The sequence below is a fragment of the Anas acuta genome, chromosome Z, assembly GCF_963932015.1.
Source record: "Anas acuta chromosome Z, bAnaAcu1.1, whole genome shotgun sequence".
Classification (NCBI taxonomy): Eukaryota; Metazoa; Chordata; class Aves; order Anseriformes; family Anatidae; genus Anas; species Anas acuta.
The window spans coordinates 36,931,348-36,944,676 of NC_089017.1; the positions used below are offsets into that span (position 1 = coordinate 36,931,348).

A 13,329-nucleotide genomic window follows, 5' to 3' on the forward strand; every position below is an offset into this window, starting at 1 on the left:
CTAGAAAACATGATCTGCACTAGCTCTGGTAACACTATGAACAGTGGCTACATAGATTCATTCTAAAAAAAATATATGGCAAGCACAAAAGTAATTTAGAGACCTAACATGCAAAGGGCACTATTTCATGTCAACTGCTGTAGAACAGAAGAAACGTGACTTTATTAAACTCAAGAAGGCAGAAAGATATGAAGAAAAAAACACAATCAAAACAAAAATAATAAAAAAACACCACCCAACCACTACCAAAACAACAAAAAGCATTATTGTTTATGCATTGCCATATTCTGTCCCTTCCCAAACAAGTGCTTAAGTGGAAGGAGGTGAGAAGTAGTACAAAATCTTTATGGCCAAATGGACACGAGAGCCACTGTTTGAGCAGATACAGCCAGCCAACCAATAAACCCTTTCTCTCTCTGTTTAGAAAGATTCTTACAACCACCAATGCAAAAAAAAAGTTGGAAAAAAAAAAAAAAAGACCTTCCAGAAAAGGAAACAACCGAAGATAATGCTCCTGCCAGATCCAGCCTTCTACATTACCTTGGAAGACAAAAACCTGCACACATCACCTATACTAGCAAAAGCCAAACCTAGCAGTAACTCTCATTTGACAACCTAATGCATAAACTTACACTTGCATTTAAATGTCTGTAATTACTTTCAGAAGACTACTTCACCTACAGGTAAGCACATTCTCAATGATGCCAGATAACCCTCCCTTAAAAATATATCCACATTCTTCTTTACAAATGTGAATGTACTCGTATACAGATATATACTGGCAATACTTTCCAACATGGATTGCTTACTACTCAACTTTCTAACTTTACTTCACCAGCAGCAGCAGTGCTTCCTTTTCTCTGCCTTTGCATGCTTCTTTTTCTTTGATATTATGACTATTAGACTAATTGCAAAGTGTGTTAGAGGTCCCTGCAAGATATTTCCTTCTTATTTGAATCTTATTCTTCAATACCATAGCAGTAACATGCAAAATCAAGCTCTGAGAGTTTGTTTTCTTCTGCAGGTGACAAAAAACCAGAAGTGGCTGAAATGATTGACAGCCATGCTGCCATCCAGAAGAAACTCAACAGGATGGAGAAATGGTCAGGAACCTCACAAAGGTCAACAAAGGGAATTGCGAAGTCCTGCATCTGGGGAGGAACATAGCTAAGAACAAGTACATGCTGGGTGCCATCTGACCAGAAAGCAGAGGCAGAGAAGGACCTGGGGGTCCTGGTGGACAGCAAGTAGCACATGAGCCAGCAGTGTGCCCTTGACACAGAGAAGGTTAATGGTGTCCTGGGCTACATGAAGCAAAGTAATGTCAACAGGCCAAAAGAGGTGATACTACTTCTCTATTCAGCAATGGTAAGGCTGTAGCTGGAATACTGTGTCCAATTCCCCAGTACAAGAGAGACCTGGATATGCTGGAGAGAAGCCATTGAAGAACCAAAAAAACAAAGAAGGGACTGGAGCATCTCTCCCATGAGGAGAAGCTGAGAGAGACTGGACTGTTCAGCCTGGAAAAGAGAAAGCTCAGGGGTAATATCATCAAGGTGTCCAAGTATCTGAAGAGAAGGTACAAAGACAAAGCCAGTGGTGCCAGGACAAAAAGCAGTAAGCAAGAAGTGGAACACAGGAAACACTTTACACTTTTGTAAAGTCAAAAAGCCACCTTGGTCAAAAGCCACCATGACATAGTCCTGGGCAACCTATTCTAGGTGGCCCTACTTGAGCAGTGGGGATAGAGCAGATGACCTCCAAAAGCCTCTTTCAGCCTCAACCATTCTGTGTTTCTTACAGTTTACTGTTTTCTCTGTTTAAGTGCTTTTTAGAAAAATGAGTCAGCTACTGCTGTCACTGCTTCATTTCCTATCTTTCCCTTGAAACATCTGTGTTTATTTCGGTTCATTTGATTTCTTTACTACCTCTTCTTTTAAAGGCATAGATTTAATTCTGACAGATAGGAAGCTATACTGTATCAGAGTAAACAAACTTGAAAGTGCCCACTACTGCATCTCTAGCTTGTGAGCCGAGAATGGAGTCTTTGTAGCTTTGTACAAGTTATTTGAAAACTAGCCATTATGCAAACAAGCCACAGTGACTCCAGTGAGGGAAGAGAATGTCCCCTTAGAACAAAGAAACAGTGTCTTCAGCAAGCCTCTTCTATCTATATAACGCATGAAATGTCATCTTGCTACAGAGATTTAAGTCCACAGACAGACTGATTGGCAAAAGCTATCCAAAACCATGTATTTCAGACACACAACATTTGTGTGAGACAATGACATGACTATTTAAAGACCCAACTGTCTCATGGGAAAAAACCTTTTCCTTTTTCATGCAGAAAAGGCATAGATAATATCTTTGGGTCTTAACACATATTTTCCACTCCCACAAAAAATAATAAAAAAAAAAAACTTTTACTATGTACAAAATATCAGTAAGCAAATATCAAAGTTAGGAAGAAGATGAAAAGACAAAGTTTTTTTTTCTTTATTTTCTACTACAGGAATTTGCCTTAAATTAAAATGTAGAATTCTGAAAAGAAAACTTGTTGGAAAATATTTGCAGCTCTTGCTTCCACTTTGTCAAACAACTCAAACCACACTAATAAATCTCAGTTGCACATCTTACCAATTTTTCTAGAACAGAGGTTATACAAATTGCCTCACACAAACCAGAAAACACAATATACTGGCAAAAAGACAGCTTCCTCAAACACACTCCCAAGCAGTCCTTTTCTCACAAATTAGCTTCATCTCTAAGATAACTAAAATAAGGCTGAAAAGTTGTACAAACTAGGGGATGGCAGGCTGGAGTCCTGCAGAAAAGGATCTGGGGTTCTGGTCAACAGCAAGTTGAATGTGATCCAGCAGTGTGCCCTGGCAGCCACAAGGGCCAGCCATGCCCTGGGGTGCACCAAGCATGGCACCACTAGCCAGTCAAGAGAAGGGATTGTCCCTCTCTGCTCTGAGCTGGTATGGAGTCTTCTTGAGCTGTCTGCAGTTTTGGGTGACAATATAACAAAGAGATAAAAGTATCAGACAATGTCCAAAGGAGGGCTGCAAAGATGGTGAAGGGTGTAGAGGGGAAGACATATGAGGAGCAGCTGAGGCCCCTTGGTTTGCTCAGCCCTGAGGAGAGCAGGCTGAGGGGAGGCCTCATGGCGGCCTGCAGCTCCCTCACAAGGGGAGCAGAGGGGCAGGCATTGAGCTCTGCTCTCTGGGGACAGCGACAGGACCCAAGGGGACGGCATGGAGCTGGGACAGGGGAGGGTCAGGCTGGGGGTTAGGGAAAGGTTCTGCACCCAGAGGGTGGTCGGGCACTGGGACAGGTTGCCCAGGGCAGTGGTCACAGCGCTGATGCTGCTGTAGTTCAAGAAGACTTAGGACAATGCTCTCAGATATAGGGTCTGTTTTTTGGGTGGTCCTGGTGCAGAGCTAGCAGCTGGACTCTATGATCCTTGGGGTACCTTCCAACCCTGGATATTTTAAGTTATATTTTACTGCTTTGCTGATACAGTGACTCCAAGCACATTAATAAACTCAGCTCTTCTAACATCTTTACCTATATAAATAAAAAGAAAAATCATATATGAAACACTCAGCATATTCAAAGTACTCAGTGAAAAGAATGCAAAGGAACACAAAGTATACATTTGTGAACTAACTTCTGTCTTCCTTTCTTAACTCCTTTTTGACTTGATCACTTGATTCCTTCTTCCCTCTGTTATTTCCCTCCTTTTCAGGATTCATTTCCATTTGTCTGCTGTGAGATCCTCCTTCAGAAATGAAGTCTTGCCTCCTCTTTGTTCTTCAGAAAATTCAAAATAGGTAAAGCAAGGTTGACTTCAATGGGTTCACGAAGATTAAAAAAGAGCACTTTGTGCATGGGTGCTCCCAACCGCACAGTGTTGCATACCTGCTTCACTATAAAATGTGTTTCTTCTATGGATTTGTACAACACAAATTTACAATAACATACCTAAAAATACCTAACCTGGCCAACTCTAAAGAATGAAGGGGAAAAAGCAACAGACTCTCATCTTTCAAAATTAAGAAAAGTTAATGAACTCTTACAAGCACAACTCTCCATACATTTGCTATGTAAGGCTAAAGGTTATTGCTTATCAAAGAAAAAATAAAAACTAGTTGCAGTCATGATAAAAAAATAGTGTGCAGTGAAGCTGCCACACAACTTATCTGAAGCAAAAAACATGGTGTTGACTAGCACTGTAGTTCAGAAGAAAAAATACTTATTTATTCCATGGAAAATAAATACAACACATCCTAACCTGGGGCAAACAAACCACTGGTGCACATGGGTCATCTCCAAAGAACCTACAGCAGGGAACTGAGACAGCAATTCTCAGTAGGGGCCAAAGTAGCTACACTGAAGCCTGCACCTAGCTAGCAAAACTCTAAATTAATTTTTCTATTAAAATAACTGGAAGAGTTTGAGAGCTCTTTAAAATACTTATGTAACAGAGATACCAAGTATATCCTTTGGCATGTATTTTATAATATGTTCAGTACTTCATGAAGAATTAAGATTATTTTTTTTAATAAGGAAACTGACATCTCTCATCACAAGGAAATCTTGGCTTGTTATCAAATCAAATTACATAGTCAGTACCAGTCTACTTAAAAGTACACACAGACTTCTGTGGAATCACAAGATCTCATTTTTAGTTTTAATACTGTCATTGGCTTCGCACCTATAGAAGGGAGAAAAAGAATTATATTGCTCCCCAATATAATGCGAATAGAAAATATAAAAGTAATTTCAAAGGGTAGCTTGTTAACCATTAATTAGTTTCCACATCACCATTACAGATCACAGACACACAGATTGCAGTGGAGGAAGAAGTACTTTACCTTTTCCTCAGCTCTATGTTGAGCAGCAACTCTAATCTTTGCTGTGCATTTCTGTCTCACGTAACAACTAGGCTTCTCTGCACTTCCTTCTGGCATTCTGGAGGACAAGTCCAGGCACCATAACTAGAAAGCTGAAGAGATATTACACTTCGGGCTCTTCAAAAAGATCATTGTAAACAGCAATGACAGATGTGGGTAACCACACCCAAATGGATTTGTCACCGCACCCAGTGAATGAGCATGTCAGCTGTTTTTCTGCTAAAATGATCAGCAATTAACTATTTAATACAAGTTTAGTAATAATCGTTAAATGGAATGATTTTTAATATCCCATTGACATGGAGGGAATAATTAATTATACAGCCCTGCCAGCATGACTGGCACTTTCACAAGAGCAAACCTGCACTAGCAGCCTAGATATGCCGTGGAGCCTGAGGCTTGTTCCACATCCGCAAAGTCCCACAGCGAGGACGCAGGATCCTGCCAGCAGATGGGATTCTTCCAGTTCAGCAGCATCTTCTCCCTAAAGTGAACTAGCTACATCTTGGCTGCACTGGTGTAGCTGCATCCACACAAGGGCTTTTTGGCATCATTTTGGCACGTGTTGTAAACCAATCTAAAGCTTTGTATTTTGTACCAAGTGTAGACCATTAAAGCATGGTTAGTGCTTGTATCAGCAGCTATGCCAGCAACATAGAAAGAAGCCCACTAAACAAAGAAACTAGCATAACCTTGTATGTATAGACATACATACATTTTAAATATTATGTATTCATGTATGCAATGATGTATTTTAAGTATTAGATACATTTTTAAAGTAAGTTCCCTTCTCTGCACATATAAACAATATGTAGCTTTTCCACTGATCTCTATGCTTTGAAAAAAAATTATCACAGGCCTGGCTTTACAACATCCTGTCAAACAGTTTATAGGAAAAAAAAAATAGAAATAAGTCACAGAAGAGCCAGTTCTAAAGATTCTTGTTTTAATAATGACTTTTTTCTCCTTAGGTTAAATTCTGAAGAATTAAGTGACAAACAGCAAAGCTGAAGTCAGCACTGGAAGAAAAAGACATGGGAACAATGGAGGAATCAGAGAAGCTTTTATAAAGGACAGATGCCACAGGGTAGAATGGGGAGGAGGGGTAGAGGCAGGGAAAAAAAAAAAAAAAAAAAAAGATCCTTGGGCAGGAAAACATGTCTTCAAAGAACATCTCAGACTCTAAAGGAAAGTAACAAATTGAAAACCACAATCTAAAAACCACAGAAGACAACCTTAAATTCTCCATTGCTTGATCCAGGAAAGACAAAAGCTGTTTTTCTGAAACTAATTATATTCTTCTCATCACTGTCAGCATAAGTTTCTTAGAGAAGTAAGCTTTTTTTTTTTTCCTCTTTTTTTTTTTTTTTTCCTCTTTTTTTTTCCTCTTTTTGCCTTTTTTTTTTTTTTAAAAAAAAAAAAAAAAAAGCTTTAGACAGGTACATATTGCTTGTTCTAAAGACTCGGAGGCAAGCCTTAAGTCTGTAGAATGAAGCTGCCAGCACACATTGCTTCTGGTTTGCAAAAACTGCCAACACATTTTTTTCTGGGGCAACCGTAAGTTCCCACTATTACTTGCCTTCTAACCCCAATCTACATGTTTGCTTTTTTTTTTTTTTTTTTGCTACTGTTAGCATGTCACTACCATTTAAACACACTTCAAAAGCATGTTCCTGCTGCCACAGCAGCCAAAAACAACCAGTTCGAGCATGCACCAATTTGAAAGTGACTTAAGAAACACTACTTCATGTTGTTGCTTTTTTTTATTTTTTTTATTTTATTACAGATGTATGATTACCTTAAAAAGTATTTCTTTTCCTTCCTGCCTCTTTTATTCTCCAGAAATTTAAATCTTGGTGAAAACAAAGATAGTAATCATAGAGTACAAAAAAAACAATCTTTTGGTAAATTAAAATCCAGACATTAAGTTCAATATATGACTTCAAATGATGCTTATCAACCACTTTCCCCCAGTTGTTACTAACTACAAATACATTTCTGATATATCAAAGAATGAAAAATTTGTCAATCACAAGACAAGCACCACATTCCTTTTTACTTGCTTTGCCAATCCATGGAAAAAATACCACGGAAAATCCATTTCCTTATTGGAAATTCCCTGTATAACCTCAATAACTTCTCTTCCCAATTCCCAGTTACTTCAGAACATGCATTTGAGCAATCTACTTCTGCTAATCCTTGCTTTTGCTGTCTTAATGTTACTGCTTGTAAGTATTTGATTTAAAGAGCTACAGTTAACTAGCACCTTTAAATACAGAACTGGACATAGTCAGGAGATTAAGTATTATACAAGACAGCAGCCCTGATAGCTCAACAATATTGTGAAAAATTAGTAATACATGAAATTACCAAATACTGGGGATCCTGTTGTAGTAGTTGATACAAACTCTTCAGCATTGTGATGAGGTACCGTAAACTGCTGTACAAGCTGTGTCTGCCCTGTCTTTAGTATTTCCTAAAGTTATCCTAAACACCCACGCTACGCTCTTTGTGCAAGAACAAAAGCAAACTTCTTTCCCTTCTCCTCCAGTCCTCCCACACGGGCCCCTGCCTCTACTCTCTGTATCATTCTTCCAAGAAAAACATAGTGGGCTGCTGTTTTCTTGTACATTTCCACTGTTTAATACTTAGAGTATTTGTGTCTACCTGTGTCTTCCTCCAGACCCTCAGCACCTGCACTTTCCTGCTCATGTTGTCTCTGTCTTTGCCAGTCACAGAGTTTCACTTTGCATTTACAGTCCACATCAAGAGATTACCCTCCTTTCTCCCACCAGCACGGCGGCATTTAATTCACCTCAGTATACCAGCATTTGCTTCTGAAAGCAATAGTTTTAGATCCCTTCAGATCTGTATGCTTCACTCGCTCTTTGCTTTTCTCTTCTACACTAAATCAGTCCATCTTACAGCCCTACATCATCCAATTGTAGTTCCCCCACCCCAACACCATTCCCTGTTCTACTTACGTTGCACGGCCATGCTTTGCTTCTTCCTTACTCAATTTCCCTGTATTTGATTTCACCTCATGTGCAAACTCACCCAGAGGAGTTTCTCAACTGTTTGGGCCAACCAATTCTGTTCATTCCATCCAACTCCTTCTTCCTCCAACACATCAGAATTATTTCCAGAGAAGCTGAAGGTCACATCACATTTTTATCTCAGCCTGTTGGCTGTTCACCTACTCTTAACTCCCCTATCTTACTTCAAGTGGAAATTCAAAGACAGTAGAAGGTATGCTCATCCCTTCAGTTTGTCTTCTTAAGCTTTCTTATGAACTCATAGAAAAAAATAACATCTGTGAATACTATCTATGAACATGAAAGCAATTCTGCCTACATATGTTTTAATTGTGAAATGTTTTTAATTACTGACTAAAGGAAGCAATCCTTTCCTCTGGGATCAGGTAACCTACCCTTCTGTGCCAATGACTTTTATACATATTAACACTCCTCTGCTTCAACCAGCTTCAAAAGCACACTCATCCATAACCCCCATTTCATCTTTTTGGCAGCCCTTCCATATTCTCTTTATTAAAGCTCACTGAGCACATTTTCTGCACATTTTCCTTGCTTTGAACTGTACTCCTCCAACATTTTGACCTGATTTTAGTCTTTTCCATTCCACTAAAACTAATCCTTCTGAAACACTGTTTAACAGAACTGTTTGGATACCTATTCACAAAAAGAAACGTGTTCTTCTCACGTATCTCCTCTGCTTCTATCTACCTGAATCTTCCTGCACATTCATCCTCCATTGACTTTCCTGACATTCTATTAATTGTTCCCACCTAAAAAAGTCCTTCTAAATCTTACCAGTCCCTGCTGCACCTCTCTGCTGCAACGTAGGCCAACATACAACTCTCCATTAACACTTACAAACCATATCCCCAACATTTATTCGTTAGATGAGTGGCATCAACTCACCGTTGAATTTATAACCATACACGTGGTCTCATCTTTGGCTGGAAGCTTAGACATTGAATCTAGATAGGAGAGCCACCTAAACATCTTGCAGATTCTTTTGGGATTAAGATCTAAGGTGCTGCTTTTTCTACCCACCCACACAGGAAACTTTGCAAGATAACAGATCTGGCCTACAAGTGAATTACACTTAAGTAATATATGCAATTTTCCGCTTCTGAATGACGAAGTATTTTCATCTTCAGAGAATTGTCTGGTTAAGATACCATCCTCCTCCATATTGACAAATCAGTGTTCTCCATCCCACTACCAGTTTGGAGGGGGAGTCTAATATTAAATAAATGTGGTTTTGACTGTGATATTAACTCACATTTCACGAACCTTCTCCCAGGTTTTCTGTTTCCAGTAGGACAAACGATCAGTACACATTAATAACACTTTCTTATTTTTCCTCAAAACTTAGTGATGTTTGAAAAAAAATCTGACTGTTGCTTGAGGACTGGCATTTTCAGAATAGCAGTTGTCATGCTGACAAACAATATCTCCACTTGCTACCTATTTTAAACTTATTTTACAAATCTTAAGTTTTTATATTCTAACAGCACCTAAGCATGACAGAATAACATGTAATTAAGGCTTCTATGTATTATAAAGAAAGAAGAATACGAAGAATAACCCAGGCAGTTTCCAGACAATTGAACTATTACTGCTGGAGTTTAATAATTCAGACTTGGGGCTACCTGGTTTATGTTAAAAGTGAGGACACTATGTCTTGTGCTCACAAGATCTCATTTTATTTGATTTCTAAGAACTAGGCAGTTTCCCCTCCCCTTGGCACGTAATTCATATCACAGCCAAGGAGGATCTGAAGTAATGCTACAGCTGCTTAGCTCTTCCATTGCACTAAGTTCTGCATTCATTTCTGCTCTAGTCTGTATTTCTATTTTTTAATGAAACATACAGCCTAGTTATTTATAGGCTTTCTAAGGATTAACTACACACTCATAAGAATAAACCCTCAAGAGGTTAACCTCATCCTCTTAAGCTTCACACACTACAATCCCAGAGATAGCTGGCAACCACAGCCAGGAGAGAAAAAATAATCCCACATCTTGCTAATCCTTTAGCCAATCACCTCATGCAACAGTGGAGAGGCCTCACAGAAGCCTACAACTCAATCTATCTCAAGAGTACTGTCAATCCAAAAGATATGTTTTACAGGAGCATTAGCAACTTATCTGAAATGTCAAAATAAGGCATACATGGTGGTACACTGAAACAATGTATCTAAAATTCAATGCTAAAAAATATTCCAGCTTTCTGCTTATAGTTCTTATTTCAGATATTTATATATTCTACTTTTAAATCTGCCTACTTTTTTAATTCTGAAGTAAACAAAATAATATCCATTGTTTACATCTAAATAGATTGGTCAATTGTAACTGTGCCTTATCATTCTCAGCAGGAAGTTTTCCAAGCTGATCATGTCTGGAAAATAAAAATCCCTTCAAGTTAAACCATGATTATCTAATTAGTTATTTCATACTATGATTTGGATTCTCTCTTAACCCCAAACATGGACACTGCCTACAGCTACAACAGTGTGATAGAGTTAACAGGTACAGTTTTAAGTCAAAGTTTTTTGTTTGATTATTCAACTACCTAGTAAATCTTCTAGTTCTTTCAACTAGAATACAACAAATTATTAAATAATGCAATTTCGAGAAAAAAAAAAAAAAAGGAAGTCATGCAGTTTGTTTAGCTATGTTTCTACCCAATGGCTGGAAAGTAAAGCCTTCAAGAACATGCAGGAAAAGTATATGGCCAGAGGTACAACCATTAAGAGCCTAATATCATCCACAGAAGTTTTAATCTGTGTAGAAGACTAGCACTCATAAGACCACGTATACTTCTCGCCTTTGTTTAACGTGTCAATTTTTGTTTAACTTTTTTTTTTTTCCTTTGGGCATGCTTAACCAACTCCAAAATATGTCTTGAGTTTCTAGGTAAATTCTCCAGAAAATTTTATAGTTCCATGAAGATGTAAGATGTATTCGAGTCTCTCCTCTAACCAACAGGTTTCTACTTTTTCAAAAGGAAAAAGACTGAAGTATAAAATTATGATGGCTCAAGAAGAAAAAATTTAAAAAAAAAATCAAAATAAAATGTTCCCATTAATTAAAAGTTTTGTTTCCTTCCAGAATTTACATGTGGCCCAGCAGCAAGAAGAATCGTGTTTTGCTCTAACTCAGGAAGACAATTGGGAAACTTTTGAATCATCTAGTGCCAGGAAACAATAGCTATTAAAGACAGAAAGGAAAGATGGAAAAAAAAAGTCAAAGACCAACAAAAATGAAGATTTAGTAAAGAGAAACTATTTAAGTGGATATCAGCTAGAAAAATTAAACATTCCTTCTATGCTCAAAATTTACTGTACACAAACATCCTCAGTAGTACGATGCCAGTGAGTACTTGATTTTCTACTGTTACAGACTGCTCCATCCTATTTGCATTCTGAAAGAAGTTTCATGATCTTTCATGCTCATAATAGATGTCTAAACCGTTAAATTACTATTTCTTTTCTTATCTTGAAAGACACTGCACTTAAACAGCATGGCCCTTCCATTGTTCTTTACACTAAGTCGAATCCCTGAACAATACTGACAGCTGCTATCAAACTGGGCCATGCTTACTTCCAGTGCAGCTGCTGCTCTTTGGAACAGACAGGCTTCTGATGTCTCCTCCCCTCTGGGGAAAGGGCTTGACACACTGCATGCTCAGTGAGGGGGAGCAAAGGTCCACTGAATTGTCAACCCAATTTTATGCTATTCAGATTTTCCAGGATGCGCACAGTCCCTTTCAAACAAAATCAAGCATATGTCAAGTGCATGAAACTTATTGTGCAGCACAAGATAATTATTGACCATGTAAGACTGTAAAAGATCACTGTGACATACATCTAATTTTAGTAAAATGCATATGCATGCATTGACATGGCCAAAGAAATTTTGTGCCTAGTATGTTTGTTTCCTCACTCGTAGTTTTGGATTCATACAGCATTGCTCAGAAGTGTTTCAGAAGATGCAGGAAAGTATTTACTCTGGGTCAATCTTTGGCTATTTGAAAGTGAAAAAGATGAAGGTTCAACTCCTACTTCCAAAAAAGTGCTCCCCACAGAAAGTGTTAATTGCATGCGGTATCTGTTGATCCCAGTTGCTTTTAAAAGACTATTTTGTGAAGACTTAAAAAGAAGTAAAAGATGTGCTTGAGATAGTGCTACGTAGCCAAACCAAATCTCACTATTTTAAATTCAGCAAGATAGTTTTTAAATATATTTTTAACACATATTTCCATATACCGCATAAAATATTCTTTAAAACTAGTTCATTATAAAGAGATTTCCATTTTCATCCTAAGAACTCATTTCCAAATAAATGTAAGAAAGCACAGTTCTCTAATCTTTGCTAATCAAATATCAGAAATGTACACGTGCTGTTTGAATACCTGATTTGATCGTTGAAATAAAGTAATTCATTGCACAAGTAAAGCACAGAGGAGATTGTGACAAATACAGATGTAATTGTGTGGGTTTTTTAAATGTGATTTTAAGCAAATCAACTAAGCAACAGTCAAAATTTGATATGAAGGGGAAAAAAACAGCTCAGATTTGAAATGGGGGGGTTTGTTTATGCAAAGCTAATCTGTCAAGTGTAATAAAGCAGCTTGAATAAAATTTAAGCTGAAAATCCACTGAAGCTCCCCATTTCAGGGAGGAAAAGCTATTAAGAGGAAATGAAGGTCACCCTCCCAGTTTATTTCACCTAATTGACTGCCAATAGCTTACCACAGGCAAAATGACTGCAGATCTGCAATTGAGAAACTGATGAAAGGAGAGTTTTCAAGCTGAGGCTCATTCTTTTAATCCTCCCTCACTCTTATTTTTTTTTCCATCTCCAGTTGGGATGTAATTTTAAGCACAGATGGATTAACTGGTTCCATTGTCTGCAGACGTCATTGGACTATGGCACTGTTAATCCGTACAGCAGCATGTCTAATTATCATTACAAAGTGTCTGAGGGAACTATAAAGACCAGCAGGGCATCTTCTCACAAGCAATTAACATAAATTGATAAATGAGTAATTTGAATCTGCTCAAGGCGCTCACATATGAATAAAATCAGAACGGACGGCTTCTTGTTTCGGCTACTTCTTTCACTTAGTCTGGAAGGGCAGAAAACATGAGAAATATTCTAGACTTAGTGGCGGGGGAAATGAACTCATGCAGTGGAAGGAATGCATGGTTCAGAAAGTTCATTAATACAAAACAAATGACTTGTGATTGACAACCAGTCACAAGCAAGTAGTATTAACTTATTTCAGCATATTTAGAAGCACAAACTTGGTGAAAGGCTATTAGAGCACTGTGTCAGACAATTAATACTACTTCAAAAGCAAGTGAAGTTTCTTTTCAG

At 38.0% G+C, this 13,329-nt stretch overlaps 1 protein-coding gene across 10 annotated transcripts in view; it reads right to left on the reverse strand.

The window, feature by feature from the left end:
- The window catches only part of TLE1 (TLE family member 1, transcriptional corepressor), a 79,969-nt gene that overhangs the window by 42,591 nt on the left and 24,049 nt on the right, over positions 1–13,329 (reverse strand). The gene's annotated exons all lie outside the window — the stretch shown is intronic.